The following is a 20,271-nucleotide window of genomic DNA, read 5'->3' on the forward strand; positions in this document are numbered from 1 at the left end:
TAGCCGAACCTCGAAAATGTGCTAGGTTCGGCACATATTATGATTATCAAATACGCTGAACCCCTATGCATCCCTATCTGTGACTAGATTCGTCTTGAAATTTCATGCCGAACTGTTCATATACACTTACAGCCGAACCTAGGTATAATTTCAAAAAATAGAGGTTCGGCTCAAAAGTTATAAGCCGAACTTCACTCAGAAACTGAATCATCCACTAGGTTCGGCTTGAAAATTTGAGGTTCGGCTGGAAAATTGAGGTTCGGCTGAAAAATTGAGGTTCGGCTGAAAATATTGTAAAGTCGCATTAGCCAAACATAGTGTTTATCTAAATCATACACTAAGTTCGGCTCAAAATTGATACTGCAAGATCAGCCGAACTGATCTTCTGAAAACCCTAATTTCATCTTTGAAATCATATTCTACCGATCAAACAAAATAAAATCAATCAAAAACAAGATGGGTTTGTTACGCACGCATTCTAAAATACATTTAAGAGCAATTGGGATTTGGATTTCGCATTTCAACATCGCTCACTTCGATTCGTGTTTCCTTTGTTTGATTAATTTCTTTATTGAATTGGAGTCCTATATGTTTAAGTTTAAAGTTTATTTTGATTTTTAATTTCAGGTTTTTGAGGATAAGGGAATTATGACAAATTGAAATTATTTAGGGATATATAGGTAATTACACTACCTTTAGACACCCCTTATAAATCCACCCTAGATAATATAATGGATGAGTATGCCTCAAAAAAATGAGTATGCCTCAAAATAGGTTTCTTCCATAAGAAGCTTAAGAAAACAATTAAAGTCCAAAAGTGGGATGTCTAAAGAGCAAACGACGTCCAGCTCATTGTCTGTTTCAATACATAAATTTGCTGATAGTGGAAATGGAAGTGACGGTGAAGTTAGTAAGGAAGCTCATAAGTCACTGTCCAAAGGAGAGGTTAGTAAGTCAGTGAACACTTCAAGTGAAGAAAATGATGACGCGACATCACAGACTAGTAGTAATGCGAGGAGTAATATTGATGCATCCAGTGATTCTTCAAATGCCGCAAAAGGTACATCGGAAAAATTTAACACCCTTTACGGTAAACTTAAAAATTCCGGTAATCCTTCGGGTATTGTATTCACCGATCAAGAAATTTCTTTTGTTAAAGTCTCTATACTAGCTCATGCTAACTCTATTAAAAATGAGTGGTGGGAGAAATGGAAGGAAGTTGATTGGTTTTGCTTCTTTGGTTTGGTTTGTTCGGTCTTGCATTTTTCTTAATGTTTAAAATAATATCTTGGAATGTGAACGGTCTTAACGACCCCAATAAAAGATTGAAGCTAAAAAAATCTTGTGAAACGGTGGAAGTTTACTATTCTTATGATTCAAGAGATGAAGCTTAGTGCGTGCAACGACCATATTGTGCGTCAATGTTGGGGAGCAACTCCGCGTACGTGGATTGCGCTAAATTCTTATGGAAGATCGGGCGGAATTTTGTTGATATGGAATTCGGATATGAATGAAGTTGATAATTTTCTTGAAGGTATTTTTACTATAAGTATTTCTTGTCGTAATTTGGAAGATAATTTTCGTTGGGCTTTGATTGGTGTGTATGGTCCTTGCAATCTGAACGAGAAAAAAATATTTTGTATGGAGCTAGCTACCTTGCATGGTTATTGGGATGGAATGCTTTTGTGCTTTGGTGGAGATTTTAATGAGACAAGATACATGGTGGAGAGAAGAGGTTGTCGTAGAGTTTCAAACTCAATGAAATTCTTCGATGACCTATGTAATGAGTTGGACCTTGTCGATTTGCCACATTCCGGTGCGAAGTACACTTGGAGTAGACCACCTAACAAGAAGAGCAAAATTGACTGTTTTCTTTTCTCTTCAAATTGGGAAGATCATTTTCCAAATATCAACTTCAAGCGTCTTGCAAGACCTTTTTCGGATCATTTTCCTATTGAGTTATGTTCAAAGGACTAGGATTGGGGGGATTTCCCTTTCCGATTTCAATTAGCTTGGCTTGAAGGAACTAACATTATTTCTCTAATAAAAGGATGGTGGGAATCTTTTTCTTTTGTAGGCACGGCGGGTGAATGTTTTTCAAAAAATTTACATGCTTTGAAGGAGAAATTGAAGATGTGGAATCGAGATGTATTTGGGAACATTGATAGAGCTATTGACTCGGCGCTTACCAATATGAAAGAGTTAGATGAACTAGATGATGAAAGGAATCTTACCGAAGTTGAAGAAAACATGCTTGTGACGGCTAAAGTGGATTTTTAGGTGGCACGTCGTCGACAAAACGTATTGTTGAGACAAAAGTCAAGAATTATATATTTTAGGGATGACGATCGTAACACAAAACATTTTCATCGAGTGGTGAAATGTCATAAAGATTTTAACAACATCAATAACCTTCGTATCAATGGACGTTGGACCGGGAAAAAGGAGGAAATCAAGATGGGTATTGCAAATCATTTTGAGATGGCGTTTAAAGAAATTTCAAACAACCGTCCTAAAATCAAAAATATGTGTCTAAAGCGTATTGATGAGAATGCAAGTAATTGGTTGGAGAGGCCTTTTAGTGAAGAAGAAGTGAAGAATGCAATTAAAGATTTGGGAATTGATCGTGCTCCTGGTCCGGATGGATTTCCTATGAAGTTCTTCATTGTTTGTTGGGATTTCCTAAAAGAAGATTTGACGAATGTTTTCGAAGAATTTCATGACCACAATGTTCTTCATTCGTCATTGAAAAACAATTTTATCGCTCTTATTCCTAAGAAGGCGTGTGTAGAGGAAGTAAAAGACTTTCGGCCTATTAGTCTTATTGGGAGTGTGTACAAAATCATTTCAAAGGTTTTGGCGGAGCGTTTAAAGATATACCTTTCTACTCTAATCTCAACAACTCAATCTAGTTTTATTTAAGGAAGACAAATTCTTGATGGAGTATTGATAGCAAACGAATGTGTGGATTCTAGACTTCGTCAAAAATTACCGGGGTTGGTTTGCAAGCTTGATTTTGAAAAGGCGTTTGATATTGTGAATTGGAATTTTTTAAATGAAGTCTTGTTCAAAATGGGGTTTGACGGTGTTTTGAGGGCTTGGATTATAAATTGTTTAACATTCTCAAAGTTCTCGGTTCTTGTTAATGGATCGTCTTCCGGATACTTTGGTAGTGAAAAGGGACTTCGTCAAGGAGACCCTCTTTCTCCTTTTCTTTTTACTATTGTTGGCGAAGTCTTAAGTTGTATGTTGAGAAAAGCACAAGAACTTGATCAAATCTCGGGTTTTTCGGTCAAGGAGGGTGGAACAAAAATTAATCACTTGTAATTTGCCGATGATACTATCATATTTCTTGATGCTAAGAGAGAACAAGTTGATTCCCTTCGTTACCTACTTCTTTGTTTCGAGCTAACGTCGGGTTTGAAGATAAATTTCTCTAAGAGTAGCTTATTTGGAGTCGCGGTTGAAGAGGAAGTTGAAAATTATGCTAACATGTTAGGGTGCAAGTTTGCGAGTTCTCCTAGTATTTATCTTGGCCTCTCTTTGGGCGATAAGGTTGGAGGTACTCAAAAATGGGGAAAAATATTTGAAATTTGTGGGAAAAGAGCTTCTTCTTGGAACGGAAAAACAATTGCAAGAAGATGTAAGTTAACTCTCATCAAAAGCGTTTTAGCTAGTCTCCCCATTTATTATCTCTCGATTTTTCTTGCTCCTTGTTCCATAACTAAGAAAATTGATAAAGTTATGAGAAATTTCTTATGGGATGATGAAAATAGCAAAAGAATTCACAATATTGGTTGGAAATTGGCTTCAAAACCAAAAGAAAAAGGGGGTCTTGGTATAAGAAGAACTAAACAAGTGAACTTGGCTTTGCTAAAAAAATGGTGGTGGCGCTTTGGAGTAGAGAAAGATGCATTGTGGAGGAAGATCATGGTTGAAAAATTTGGCGAAACTTTTACCGGTTGAGAAACTCTCCAACCCAAAGGACCAAAAGGTGGTAGTTTGTGGTTTAATATATATAAAGAGCTTGAATATTTCAACAAAGGTATTAGATTCAAGATTGGAGCGGGCAAGGAAACTCGATTTTAGGAAGACTCCTGGCTAGGTGAAGGAAGATTATGTGATATGTTTCCATTGGCATATGAAGCTTCTAGGACCAAGGAGTTTGTGGTGGCTAGTATGTATGAAGTTGGGGAGATTGTTTAAGGTGGGTATTTATGTCTAGGCAAAGATACTCTCGAACCATTTCTCGTGACGTAACAACTATATTAAATCTTTCTTCAATTTCTATTCAAGAAGGTGTTTTGGATAGCCGAGTTTGGGTCGGAAATAATCATGATCAATATACGGTTAAGGATGGTATTAAGAGCGATGAAGATCAAGGTGAGCCAAATTTTCCAATCGATGTTGTTTGGAGCCGGGAGTATCCTTGCAAAACCAACTTTTTTCTTTGGCTCCTTTCTCATGATAGGATAATGATGGCGAATAAGCTATTAAGAAGAGGTATGGATGTTTCTAGTTTATGTTGTTTTGTGACGAAGACGATGAAACTAGCTCGCATTTATTCTATGATTGTTGGAGAATCCGGAGAATTTGGGACTACTTTATTGAAGGTGTCACTTTGAATGGACTTACAATTCAAATGTGACTAAAAATGTGAAGTCTTGGAAGTTTAATTGGGGTGACGAAAGACTTAGTCAAATTTGGAACAACATTCCGGTTGCAATATGGTGGTGTATATGGAGAGAACGAAATGCAAGAGTCTTTGAAAACAAAAAGAAAAATTTGGTAAGCCTCCTTAGAAATGTTAAACTACAAGCATTCTTTTGGGACGAGTCGAACACAAGGATGATGGGTCTAATGGCGAATATGGTGATTGCATTATGGGACTCTTTATTCCGGCGTTTTTAAACTTATTTTTTTGTTATTTTGGGTTTGCCGGGATGTTTTTCGCTATTTTGTTCTTGTTTGTATTCATTGGGTTGAGGTACCCCTCTTAAATACCTCTTCTTTTAATGAATTTTCACTTTGACCGATCAAAAAAAAAGTCTTTTAAATCTCAGCCAAACCTCTTCAATTTTTGCCGAAATCTTACAGTTGCAGTATACATACGCAAATCGTCAGGAACGTCGGCCTAAAGAGATAGGTGATTTAGATACAAACTTACAGAAATGTACTCAAAATAATCTAGTTAGTAGTCTTCACCGTTACTCAAAATAATCTAGTTAGTAGTCTTCACCGTTATGTGGCCTAAACTTGGAATGTCAGAGTTTGTGAATGTTTAGGAAATATGATGGGTATATTAATTATATGTCCCTACTTTTAACATCCTACAAATATATCCTTATACAACAATAAATATGTCCCTTCTTTTTTATAACTTTATCTATTTAAAATTAGATTACCTTAATACCCTCACCCATATAATATTTTTCTTTATTTCAAAATGGAACAAATATCTTCATCTACCACTTCACCACCACCACCAGCACCACCACCGCCAACATTCAACTACCATTCCACCACCACCGTCCAACGACCACCACCCACCAAACGCCACCACCACTAATATTCCACCACCACTCCGTCACCACCACCACTCCGCCACCACCACTAGTCCGTAGCTGCCACCACCACCACCACTAGTTCGCCGCCGCCGCCACCGCCGCTGCTGCAGCCACCATTGGTTCAGATATTTTTGTATCAACAACAGTAGTTGATCCAAATAAAAATAAAATCAACAGTAGAAGTTGATCCATTTAGGGGATCAACAACAGTAGTTGATCCAAAAAAAACAAGGATCAACAGTAGAAGTTGATCCATTTAGGGGATCAACAACAGTAGTTTATCCAAAAAAAAGATCAACAGTAGAAGTTGATCCAATTTAGGGATCAACAACAATAGTTGATCTAAAAAAAAAAACGGATCAACAGTAGAAGTTGATCCATGTAAATCTCCAAAAACGATCTCAACAAAAAAAATCATGTAAATTAAAAAACCGCCATACAAAAAACATCCACAACCACCACCACCGTCACCTCCACTACGACATCATTCACTACCACATCAACACTACCATTTACCAACAACAATCTCATATTCTTTGATCTCAGAAGACCTCAATTTGCATTATTGTCATTAGCTCATCCTGCTTTCACTCCATTCCATAATCGACCCTTTAATTCATAGGAAAACCCTAAATCATCAAAACCCGTTCATCCATTAGCTTCAATTACAGCAGCAACTCATTAGTTCGAACTCATCTCTGCTTCTTTCAAGATCTCAACCCCTAATTCTGACATACATCAGCAGCAACACCTTCATCCTCTTGAATCTCCATCTCTTCTTGATCTCAATTCAATCATCAATTATTCAACAACAACAATAAACCCTAGATTCAAACTGTAAATTTCTTCTCAATCTGATTCGTCTTCAAACATAACCAGCAGAACCCTAATCTCATCTTCCTTTTCTAGAGACCGACGGTATCATCTAATGGCAGAAGAACCAACACCCATGAATTCGATTTCACATAATCAAAACCTAATTTCTGTTTCAATCTCGTTCTCTTACCTGAGTCAAAGTGGAGAACGGATCTGTTGGTACGACGACGGAGGAGTTGGTAGTGATGGTAGTTGCAGACGTTGAAGGGAAGAAGAGAAAGAAGAAGAAATAAAACCCGATCTAAAAGAGGGAGGGATAAATATGGAAAGGAAAAAAACATTAATAAACCCCTGATGGGCTTAGGGATGAAGAGGGACATATTTATTGTGTGATAAGGATATTTGTATAGACCATCAAAAGTAGGGACAAAAGTTCAAGTTACACAAATATGGGCTGGTGTTATATATGGAAATTGCAGGAGAAGCGAAGCTATATAAGCGTTCAACACACGATACCACTCAACATCTAAGAACAAACCTACAAGTTGTTTGAGAAGAGCTGGTTTTTTTGACGGATCTTCCATAGCTTGTTCTCGTCCTTGTGTGTTTAGTTTATAGTTTTTTTTGATAAGATGACAATGCCTATGCTTCGAAATGACTAGGAAAGTGATGAATATTTTGAGAAAGCACGTATCATTGGTCGATTTTTAGAAGATGTTCGAATTAAATTAAAAACAAGTAATGGCTATTCCACAATAGACGATCTCTCCAAAGATTTGGAGCTGTGCAAGATCATCCTTGCCAAAATGAAGAAGGAATTTGAAGATGGTAATGTTGATAATTGTATAGACGAATTCCAAATTCGTTGGAGAGAAGATTAACCGAGATTCTACGTGATTTGTGGGATGTTTTACATTCTTCTCGAGAAATCAGAGACGAAGATAGAATTTGGATGAAGGAGCTACAGTTGCATGAATTCAAAAGAAGCACCATTTCGCGTTTGGTTCATCACTTTCGAAAATATGAACATCAATGTGAACTTTCATTGCAACAATTGGGAGTTAGTTTACCCACGCATCCACCAGATGTTATGGACATGACGTATGGAGATATCCACGCAAAAATAAAGAATTATGAGAATTTGCAGTTGGAAAAATCATACGTGACACACAGAAGATATCTTCGCGGAGCACCAAATAGGCCTAATGAAACAGGATATACATTCCACGGATTAAAAGCAACAATAGTGTCCGTTGCCAGACTCATACAGGAAGCCATAGCAGCAATTGAGGGTACAAGGGTGGGCGACTACATAGCCTCATTTTAGTTATTAAGGGTTATAGGTTTTATTTTTATGTTTTCCGGATCCAGGTAACTTATTAGCTCTGCTTGTTGGCAACATAGTGTTTTTTTTTCCATTTGGAATTTGGAACGTCAAGAGATCTTTGAGTTAATAATAGTCGTCACATAATTATACTTTGAGAAAAAAATAAGAATTCAATTTTTGACGAGGCGCAGTAAAGATATCCCTAGCAAAAAGCAGTAAAGAACTAAAGATCCTTTTAAGCTTAATTCTCAACGTTATCTTACATGTTAAGGCATAGAAACCGTGTGACACATAGCACACGGTTTCCCTTTAGAGTTTGTGTTATGTTAGGAAAGTGTCTTTATTTAGAGTTTGATTTTATTAGGTTAGTACTTTGAGTGATCTTCAAGTTTGTGAACAATATAAATAGGCTGTTAATCCATGAGAATTAATATACAGAATTATTATCAATGTAGACGTTTTATACTTCTGCGTTTATGCTCTTCTCTCTCTCTTTCTTGATCGATCTTTAACTTTACACTTTAAGACCTTGTTTTGTGAATAAAAATTAAACGGTAGAAAATATGAAGTTAAAATAATTAGGATATAGTTCTACTGCAGAACAATACATACCTACCGAAAATGAGAGCACTCCGAAATGTATAACACCATTATATACCGATCTTAATTGTTTAAACATCGTTAGACGGATGTTATACATTTCAGAATACGCCCATTGTGATGAGAACAGTGCGTTTTGTAAGAAAAACATATCCCAAAATATTACCATCATTTTTTGTTTTTTATTCACATAAATGACCTCCAATGTGTAAGATAATGTGAGAATAAAAGTGTGAGGGAATCCTCCCACAACGAAAAACAATATACATTTTCTATTTTCCAAATTTTATCTTGAAATTTGTATAAATCTAGGTTATAATACTCAAGAGTCGGAAGGCGATCCCTTGTTGAAGCTATCATGAGGATGACCTGGTCACACCGGCTCATACCATGATTGTCAAGATTTTGGCAGGTAAAGTGTTTTAAATGAAAATATGCTCAAACACGAATTAACATCTGAATTCTGAAATTTGTACGATGAATCAGCTGTCCGAGAGCCATGTTCTCTCATCCAGCTCCCATTAAACGAGGGAATCTTAAGAACCCTTGTTTGGGGACTACTAAAAAATGGTGGGGACTACTCTCCATTTTTTTGGGTGGATATCAGAAGTAATAACGAGTCACCCCTTATCTAATTTTTCTTCTAATACCAAACTTGCCCTGGATAATTATATTAGTGTAATGATTAGTGAGTTAATTAATAATTAGTGAGATTAAATTAATAATTTGATTTTTTTCAAAAAAAAAAAATTATAGAGAGGGAGAAGAAGAAGATGAAAATGATAATGAAGATGAGGGTTTTGGAAGAACAAAATTTAGATCTTTTTCTTTAAGAGGCACAACAATAGTATGATGTTTTGGGTACTCACGGATACTTCAAATTTAGTTAATGGTGCTTGAATTGGCCAAAACATTCAAAAAATGAACAATTTACAAATTGATTTCGGTTTCGTTAACAAAGTTCGGTTACAACATTTGAAGAACAGGTAGCCGAACTCATTCTGCAAGTGTAGTTCGGTTAATGTTTCTAAAAACACAGGTAGCCGAACTCAGCTTTAATGGAGTTTTTTCTTTCAGAGAAAAGTTCGGTTAGGAGAAAAAAATTGCGACGTAACCGAACTCCATATATAGGTTTTCAGAGAAAAGTTCGGTTAGGAGAAAAAAATTGCGGCGTAACCGAACTAAAAAATTGCGACGTAACCGAACTTTTCTCTGAAAGAAAAAACCTTCATTAAAGTTGAGTTCGGCTAGTTCGACAAAGTTTTTCAGATAATTACTAACCGAACATTTATCTGCAACTTCCATTTTCAACCCATTTTGATGATAGCTTCTCATTTTTAAAAGGAAAACGAATGAAAAGTAATGGGTTTGTTATAATTTTTATTTTATTTTTGTTTTGTTAATGATTTAAATTAAGCTATATATAGAGGTGGCAGTGGTGGTGATTTGAGGTGGTCGGTGGTGGTGGTGGTTGGTGGTGTTAGGTGGTGGTTGGTGGTGGTGAGCGGTGGTGGTGATGGGTAGAAATGGTTATATATATATATAGTTGGTGGTGGTGTTGGGAGGAGGTGATTATATATATAGGTGAAGGGTAGGTTAGTCATTTCCACATTTTAGGACACCCCTTATAAATATAGGGTAGACATTCCTATCACAAAGTAGTCCCCACCATTTTTGGGTAATCCCAAAAAAATGGTTCAATCTTAAGCCGGAGGCGGTTGGCCCATTTAGATTGGGCTTGTTAATACCGAACTTACAGCCGGCACAGTGGCACACATGCTCGCAGAATTACTTCACAGTACACAACCTAGTGTGGAGTGGATGCGGATTGAACCCCAATGGTAGTTGATACAGCAAAAACTGGGGTTCTCTGCAAGAAGAGGATGCACGCAAAATGCTTGCACATCCAGATGGAAGCCAGGCCTTAATTCTCCTGATCCATGGAGGAGTAGAAAGAATTTCATTCATTTGCTAAGCAAGAAAAATATTTACTAGACAAAGAGTTAGTAACATGAAAATTACTCATTATACATGCCATAGGAAAAGCCGCAAAGGCATAAGCTGCTAGTAAGAAATTCCTAAAGCTAAACTCAGGTACCTAAGTCAAGTTTCAACCCCTTTGCTTGTCTAGCCATCCCGCTTAGCTCCAAAATGATTGGATACCATCATTCACGGCTAAAGCCTAGATCGCCTCATCAGATCTGAATCTATGTATGCTGCTACAGATGCAGCTCATATGATCGATGTTAAAATTGAAAACTGCATATAGTGAAAGAATAAAGAAAAGTGTAAAATGAGAAATCTTACCATATGAAGAAGCTATGATCACAGGAGGTAACAATATGCCTAAATCTGTAGGTATGGCATCTCTCAATTGGATGAGTACTACTATAGTCGTTACTTGCCGATGCAGCATCATCAAGATTCTCATATGTACCTCTAGATCTTGCAAGATAGCTCATGTCTTAGGGTAGTAGTACTAGGTAGTAGCCGTAAAAGAGCATAGGGCGATCCGATCTATCAAACCGAAAAATTTCAGTATACTGAAGTAGCTAGAGAGGATGTCACTAATAGTACTATACACCCTGGAGATGATCCAGTCTCTTGCAAGTTCATGTGAATCTTGATGATGCAACATCTGCAAACACTGACTGTTTTCTTTAGATCTTCTTTCCTTCCTCATCACCAGCAAAAACATAACCCTAAATCATACTCCATGAAGAAAAAGTGATTATGTGCAACTGCAAAAAAAGAAGTGTGAAAAAAATATCCTGCTAAGGTGGTTAGTTAACCCTACCAAAGCACAACATGGAATAGAAAATTGTAAAAGAGTCTCCTGTATCCAACAGTTAGGAAAAAGTAAGTTCGATATTCAAAGGAAGATCTAGTTAGCAGGTGAATAGAAGAGATCATGGAAATACATGTATATATAAGCAAAGGATTAAAGGTTGTGCAACAAACTATTCATGCTGAGCAAGTTATAAAGAAGAGGGAAGTTGAGAGATTCATAGCCAAGTCCTTAAAAGAGGACTGAGTAGTGATGGAGGATGAGCTAGCTTTATATAGACTAGGGTTTTGGTTGGTGCCTAGGCTTGTCATGAGATGTTTATGAAGTTTTACCTGCAAAAACACTAGCTAGTAGTTGTCCACCAAAATCCACATCATTGCAAAAAATTACCAAAAAACATAAAATTCCTCCTGCTTTTTGCTGATCAAAACAAAACCAACCAGAAAATCTTTACCATTTCATTTTGTTAGTGGTGTTTAGGTTTGGACATCAAGCATATATTGCTTTCTCTTGTAAGGATTTTGAATGGACAACATTAGTCTCCATCCACCCGTCCTTGTACACATGTTTGTCCTAGCATGCTTGATTGTCATTATTCAGCATCCCCGTCAAAAGAAGGTAGAGCGGTAGAACAGGCAGCGTACTAGGGTCCAGGGTTTAAGGTTCAGGTCCAGTAAAATGCGAAAATCGAGGGGAGTGTTGGTTGGTCGAATAGTGCCTCCGTTCGGTTGAGTATAATGAATTGAAGATGGGTACACAACTTTAGGGATTAAAATTTGAATATCTCATGAGCTAGCTAGGGAACAAATCCTGAGTGTGTGTTAATTAAGACCATAGGTACCATAATAAAGAATCCTTTTTGAGTTTTTTTAAATTAGTTTCTCTCTGCTGCTCCTTTTTCCTTTACCACACAGTTGATGTACTATATATCCCATTAACTATGGGTGCTGGAGACAAGATGTAGTGATTAGTGGTAAAATTTTCTTACATATCCTGTTTTAGGAATAACAATAAAGACTAATCCTTCAAATTTTGTTAGTGTGTTTAGCTATTTATACCTATGCATCATGACAGTATAGCAAATTGACCTGTTAGAATACGGGCATCCAACTCAAAATCAATTGGCAATGAGTGGAGAGGCACGCCCCTCACGTGTAGTCTCGTTGGGTCTAACACGTGGACAATTAAATCGGGTGATGCGGAGTAAAGGCGCGGTCAAAAACTCGTCGCAAATATCCTACTCTGATACCATGTTCGAATACAGACATCCAACTCAAAACCAATTGGCAATGAGTGGAGATGCCCTAAGGAATTATAAATTGAAGGATCTTACATTGCCCAACAACGTGGAACTAATAATCTCAACATGCCCTTTCTCTCATACTTAGAGCCATATTCTCGACTATTCCACGAGGCGCAAAATTAGCCACTAATTACATGTATATTTCTCCTAATTGCATGTCATGTTAAGTGGACAATACCAGGCCATAAAAGTTGATTCCTTTCGACAGTAGAGACGTTATTCATGAGACTCAAACTCCGTAATTTGAAGACGGAGTAGCATAATTGCTACTTTGCATGAAAAGTAGAATATTGTTGGTTCGCACCATTTGCCCCCGTAAGTGTTGTTTGAAGGTTACGGAATCGACAAAGTGATTACACACTGTCATGGTTCGTACATTAGTATTGATTAGATATGCATGGATAGAAACATAGCGTGAAGGGTCTTAGGTGTAAAGTAGTAGACATTAGACATAAACATCAGAAACTGAGCCTGCCATGGGTCACATTCTTCGGGATTCTGTACTAGCAATTTTACCAACCACTTATTAACCACGCTTCCTCTGTATCTGGTTGTCGTGTCTCCCGCGTGTATGTATCATGAAAACTGGGATCAATGAATCTCACCGGGGTTGATTATCAAAGACGGAAACTTTAGGATTCTATCGGAAAACATCGGTAGTTTTAGGGACACAAAGCAAGCAAACCAGTTCCATGAAGGTATCTGAAAGCCCAATACATCTATGACAAGCTGAATTTAGCAAACCAGCCCAATAGAGATCAGGCTGTCTTGGGCCCGACTTTTTGAAAGCTGGTAATTGGTAAGTCATAACCATGTCGATCCGCTTAACACAGCAGTCAGAAGAGGAACCGACCGTAAGACCGTGGAGAAGTATTATTAGTGTGTCTTCTACCGAGCAAACTCTTAACTAAAATTTATGATGGCTACTTTCTGAGCAAACCGGTGGATGATGGATTATCCAGTGTTTGTTGTATTATATTTTAAATTTCATTTCTACCAAATGACATGCTCTATCAAGCGTTTGATGGAGTTAGAACTGTAAATTTTTGGTTTTTTTCAAATGTCTAGATTCAATGTAGTTTTAGAATTAGAATTATTGGCAATCACATTTCTACATTTCTCAGGTTTTTAGCGATACCATTAAAATGGTAGCTAGTGTATTGACCTAACGTATACTATGTTTTTTACAAAAATTAAATAAAATCAATTAAATCCCATAATTAGCCCGATAGACTAACTTTTAACAGACAGTCTGTTTATGTTTGGCAGGAACATGTTGTTGAAATTACTATTGTTTATCAATTTTTCTTGTTCTACAATCTTTTACTTTATGTGTGAACTTAACTAGTTTTCCCCAGCGTCTCAAAATTCTTTCTTAAATGATGAAGCTCGAAATTCATCTCTCCAGTAAAAAGGTAGGTTTCACAATTATTTATATACAAATGGCAAGATTAGTTAATCAAAATATTATACTCATCACGCATGAGAATTTGACGTTCATCACTTTTTACATTTTCACCTCCTGTTGCATCTTGCATGAGATTGACCGCAGTTGAGGAACAGCCCAACTCATTATCTACGGGGTTTTCCAATATGACTCTTCAGATAATCATCACACTGCAAATTACCCGCCTATTTCCATTTGATGCAATCAAGATGTGAAATGTAAAAAGTGGTCAATAAAATGTAAATGTGAACATGCAATCAAAATACCTGCCTATACCCTTCGGACATTCCATTTTAATGTTAATGAATTCTATACGTGATCAACTAAACCTTCTGTCCACATAAAAATCAATATGTAAAACTGATTGATGCAAGCTTCCAAAAATGTATAAGTAGTGTATTGATAATATATGCATGAATAGAAACATAGCCTGAAGGATTTTAGGTGTAAAGTGAAAGACATTAGACATATTCATCAGAAATTGAGCCTCCCATATACTTTAGGGTTCTGTAGTATACTACAACAAGTTTACCCACTACACTTATAAACCATGCTTCCTCTGTTTCTGGTTGTCGTGTCTCCCTCGTGTATGTATCATGAGAATTGGGATCAATCTGACCGGAGTTGATTATCAAAGACGAAAACTTTAGCATCCTACCAGAAAGCATCAGTATTTTTAGCACAACCTAGATCTCTTTTCAATACAGTTCCACGATGGTGTCTGAAAGCCCAATACATCTATGACAGGCTGAATTTATCTGGGCCTGACTTTTGAAAGCTCAAAAGTCACAACAATGTCATTCGGTTTAACAGAACAATCGAGGAGCCGAGCGGTCTAGAGAAGTTTTATTAGTGTGTGTCTTCTGCCAAGCAAACTCTCTGTTAAGATCTTTGATGGCTACTCTCTGAGTAAGCTAGTTTGTAACCGAGAGTCTGTAATTAGCAATAGCTAATTGTTAGTTCTTTCTTTGTTTCCGTGTAATTTATCATCTCTCTAATGACGTCTTCCTTGTAGTTAAATAAAAAATGTTCACATTCTATGGAACTCCCTTATCAAATTAATAAGCTTTTGGTGTGCATTTTTAACCGGTTCATGATTGATTATTCGGTGTCTGTTCTATTATGTGTTTTAATTTTGTTTCTACCAAATGACAGGTATGTAAATGTTAACTATGTTTACTTGCTCTACAGAGCGTTTCATAGAGTTAGAACACTTAAACCATTGTTGCGGCTGTTGTCGCTAGCTTGAATTGATTCTTTTCATTTTGGTGGTTCAACTCTCTTTTACAGTTATGCCTCATATTTCTTCTTTACCGATCAGATATACTACATTTTTTTTTTAGAAAAAAACATGTCTGGATATTTTTTCCCTAAAAAGTACGTCAAATTTGGTGTCACAGAGTGTCACTGATTGAATGCGTTTTGAGCTAAACGAAGTGATAACACACAGATTCTCTAACTAATCAATTTTCGATCAGTCATTAAATCATCAATTAGAAGCAAAAAACCGACCAAGAAATCTCCAAAATATCGACCTCAAAAAGAAACTCAAATCTCCAAAAAGATAATATTAAAAATATGTACTTAGAACAGTTTCTGAACCCAAATTTTGTAACTTGATTTGAACAGCTGATTTTGTTTTCCTAACAGATTAATTAATCAATTGGATTAATTATCTTTAATTAATTGATAGTAGTGGTTCCTAGTTTGACCTCCATGGAAGAGTATATTTTGACCAAATTCGAGAACCTTTGACCTATAAAGAATTAGTAGTACCACCATGATTCTGTGTGAACTCTGAAATTTATGTCATGGCAGACGAAGCCCTACGCTGTCCTCCCATTGTTTTTCCTTCATCTGAAGGTCACATGGCGGCATGTGGAATGTTAGTGTCGATATTCCTCATCCCACATGCTTAATAAAAAATTATCTGCTAAATAGTAAAAAATTGTAATATGATATTGCTTTTTTGTACATAATAACAACGGTAACATGTAAAATTTAGAATGTACACTTCTCTGCATAATTTTAGAGGATTTTGCAGGAATTTCTATGGAACCATTAGTCAAAGCTGTAATGTGCACTTTGGATGGCCGACGAACGTTCAGAAAGTATGGATGGCATCCGATTAATGGGTTAAACTACTTGCAAACATATTTTTTTTTGCACTCGGGTGCCAGAAAGTATTTTCCTTTGCAAAACATAGTATCTCGTTGCTAAAGGGCCTAACTTCTTGAATTTGCATATTTTCTAGAGATATTTTGCAAATGGTCTGTAAGTTTATTATCTGGTTAGGGTCTGGGTCTGGGTCGCAGGATAAATTATTGATGCATTAGGATCGAAGACTAAACAAAGTATTTTCCTCTGCAAAACGTACTATATATCTCGTTGTTAAAGGGCTGAACTTCTTGATTTGCATACCTTTGTTTGGAACTAAGAACTTTGTAATTTTTAACTACTTTACCATCTCTTACAAGTTGCAAGCTTTCGGATGAACCTGGCAAAGTCTAAAAGATGATTGAAATGAAAAGTTGAAATTTGTTTATTCCTTGATTGTGGTTTTGGTCATACTAATGACAGTGAGTCACCATTTTCGATGGCGATTGTTGCATAATTAATGTGTCATTGATTTGTGCATAATTATCTATATTAATCTGTCATTAATGGGCGATGTTTGTTGAGTTAGTACCCACCATGCCATGAAGATGTGACGTATTAACAAGAATATTAGTTCTGTGTTTTCAGATTTTCAATTAGTTTTTAGGGGACCATGGAATCTAAAACCGTGAAAGTGATCAGGATCAGCAACTGGGCAGCGTAACAGTGTGTTAACTCAAATCAACGGAATTAAACCTTATTAATTAATCAACAACTGATCTTTATTTATTGTTTTCAAGAAACATATATTATGGAAATGCAGGGGTACTATCATTTATTGATCTTGTTTGATAACAATATGATAATACAAGATTAATGTACAACTAAACTCGATGATTTCACAAGATGAAATGATGTGTCAACTAGTTGTTGTTGCATGTCAACATGCTCTTCTAGTTGGCAAGATATAATGCAATTAGTCTCAAAGTCATGGTAGAACGAACTGTCGATTTTCCTAGCAAATGTTAGGGCTTACTAAGCAGCTATAAATTTGGTGATTCTGTATATATTGTGCTGCAAAAAGTCAAAGGTTTGAAACAAATCCCAAGATATACAAGGGAAAAATGATCATTTTGCGAGAATTATGTATGTAATCCAACATTTGTGAGCTTAGACGGATTGATTTTAAGTTGGACTGAATATCAAGTCCATCACTACAAGCTCACTAAGTAACATGTGTGTAATTAATTAGTTATTCAATAAACAAATAAGCATCATTAATGTAGATACTCTCCAAGAACTGCGAAACTCAATAGTCAAATGAAAACATTCATATGAACTCCATTAATTCTCTAGTTTCGGATTAATTAAACTAAATTGTAGTTAGATCACATGCATGCGATAGAGAATTAAAGGAAATGCTAAGTGCTAGACCTATAATTAGTATCCAAACTCTTGAATCTTGATCTATAACAAGAATATTCATGTTCAACTCTTTATGTTTCAACAATTATTTGTGGTCCTAAAGTTCGATCTTAAGCTTCTTTGTATATTTGTTTTTTGTTATATCTACGTGTTTGTATTATCGTATCCGTATCGGTGCTTCATAGATTCTCAGTTCAACGAATTTGATCCACTGCTTTATGAGTAAATGTATCTTTATCTGAGCTCCAAAGCCTCCAAACGACCGATTTTAAACTGTTTCTGATTCATTTTACATTTTGCAAATCTACTTTTTAGCTACATAGATCCATTAACGTGGCTCAGGCTGCATCAATTTGATTAGTATTTTTGTTCAATAAAAAGAGCCTAATATAAAAGAGACTCTTGTTTTTATTCAATAATTAAGGGTTTAATTAAGATTGTTTGAACTGATTATCAGTATCAGTATGAGACTACCTGTTCATTAGTACTTTCTATAATTCTTGTTTCAACTTCTTCTTAAACCCAATTATATATACATAATGATCACATTGATCCGATTAAAATCATGCATATAAAATTTGAAGTATGACTTTCTGTTCAAACTTCTAGCTATAATTAACATAGAACCAAATTTGGCAATATATGGAAAAATCAAGCTAAAGTTCTTACGTACAAATCCTGTTCACATGGTGCACGTGAAAGCTCACAAAGCTAGTACTAGTTTTGAATGTGGTTTCAGTACATGGTATCACAACTTTGATTAGTTAAAAGGTAATCAAAAGGGTTGATTTTATTCAATAATCTTGGTTCAAATTAGTTATATTATTGTTAACTATAAATGGGAATAACAAATGATTATGGTAGAAAGGAGAGGGTTAAAGAGAACGGAAGCCAAAAGGTAAGACAGATTGAATTTGAACAAGAATGAGAGATGAAATCTCAACCGCTGAATAAAATTTGAAAACTTGGGACTACCTGACCCATGGCATTTATAGGTTTAGATTAAGACAATCTCCAAAAGGAAAAACCCTATGGTAATATTCGAACAGAGAGGATCCCTAAACACTCTTAGATGGACATTATCGTACATGATTTGTGTTTTTTCTCCACAAAATCCAAACGACAATGAATTTAAATCTAATATTCTGATGATACGTTCCTTTTATAAGACTCAACATTCCTACCTAAAATGAACACATTTCGAACGTATAACACTACCATCTACCCCTTTGAATATCAGTCGTTAAAAATTAACGGTTGAAATTAAGATCGGTAGATAGTGAGGTTTGGTATCTCGAATTGTTCTCATTTTTGGTAGGAATGTAGAGTCTTATAAGAGGAACGTATCATTAAAATATTGGATTTAAATTCATTGTCGTTTGGGTTTTGCGAGGAAAATGGCATAAATCATGTATGATAATGTCCATCTAAGAGTGTCCATGGATCATCCTTCATAATTGAATACCACGTAAAAAGTAATTTTATTGGTTTTTTTCTGTCCGAAAATCCTATTTATGTTGATAGCACCGAGTGAAGATCGAACAAGGCAAGTCTTTTAAACAGAAAACGGAGTTAAAGACCATTAGATAAGCAGTTCAATAGACATAAAGATTCACAATTATAACATAAGAACCATAGATTTTGTGATTGTAAAGATTCTTCAACTCTACCATTTCAATCCAACCCAGTTCTAATATTCCAATAAAACAAGAACCAGGTAACCAAACTAGTTTAAATTGCCCAGCTAGTCTTTTTACGAACAAAACCAAACGAAATAACAACACTACACACAATAAATGTGTTAAGTTCATCAAGTGATCCAACCATTTCTCAAGATTTTGTAGGATAATAAAACTATCTAATCTAAAGTAACTCACTAAGCTAAACAAATATCAGATTTCTGGAACGGTCTGAATCAGTGGTAAGAATATGTCTGAATCTGAAACTAAAATTATGTGTTTGTATCTTCGGTTGTTGTTGTTGTGTCCGGCGGAATCTAAAACAATGTCTTTGCCACAGCAGTTGTGGTGTCTGGTGGAGTTGATATTAAAGTAATTTGTATTGCTGGGGTTGTTACTATTGATGCCACAGCATAGTGGAAGATGATCTTCTTTTGAAAATACTCAAATCCCACCTCTTGAACTCCTTCATTAGACAAACCAGATAATTAGAATGTCAAGGACATATCTAGGCCTAAAACCAGTTTGAGAAACTAAAAAACAAAGAAGAAAGCGCTTCATAAAGGCAAGAAAAATCATCAAAATGATGCTAGGAGATAAAACTAAGTTAGAGAAAGATTTAGAGGTTGTAGATCTGCCCAGGCCCCAGACCTGCTCCATATGAGCCGATTTGAGTAGATACGAATTCAGGCGGCTAGAATTTTTTATTTTATTTTTTTGAAATGCAAAGAGATTTCACTGCTAGGAAAAAAGGGATACAAAGGATAGAACCACCCAGAAAAATGAAATGTACATGAAAGAAAAAAGCCTTACCTAAAAATCAATGAAAAAATCAGAAACAAACTAATATGGTGGTGAAATACAACGCTTTCCAATTCAAAATCATATGATTATAAGAAATGTCTTCAAATTTTTGGATAGAGCCCCAAAAATCTATATGATACTTGATTTACCTTTAACAATTCATTCTCACTTCGTCTTTTTCCTGCAAATACATATAGGCTACAAAATGGCAGGCTATGATTTTAGTTATTCCTTTTGGGCGAAAGGAAAGGAGAGAAGAGAATTTTTATGGATTCCTGCTTGGTAAATAATTTTAATTTTAACAAAATTTTATCGAAAAGTCGAAACTTAGCTTGTAACTAAATTTCAAAATGACCTCTGACTTCTGATAATGACTTCTATTTCTGTAGGAGTGGAATATCGCATATGTATAAGTAGG

The sequence above is a fragment of the Papaver somniferum genome, chromosome 9 (genome assembly GCF_003573695.1).
Source record: "Papaver somniferum cultivar HN1 chromosome 9, ASM357369v1, whole genome shotgun sequence".
NCBI lineage: Eukaryota > Viridiplantae > Streptophyta > Magnoliopsida > Ranunculales > Papaveraceae > Papaver > Papaver somniferum.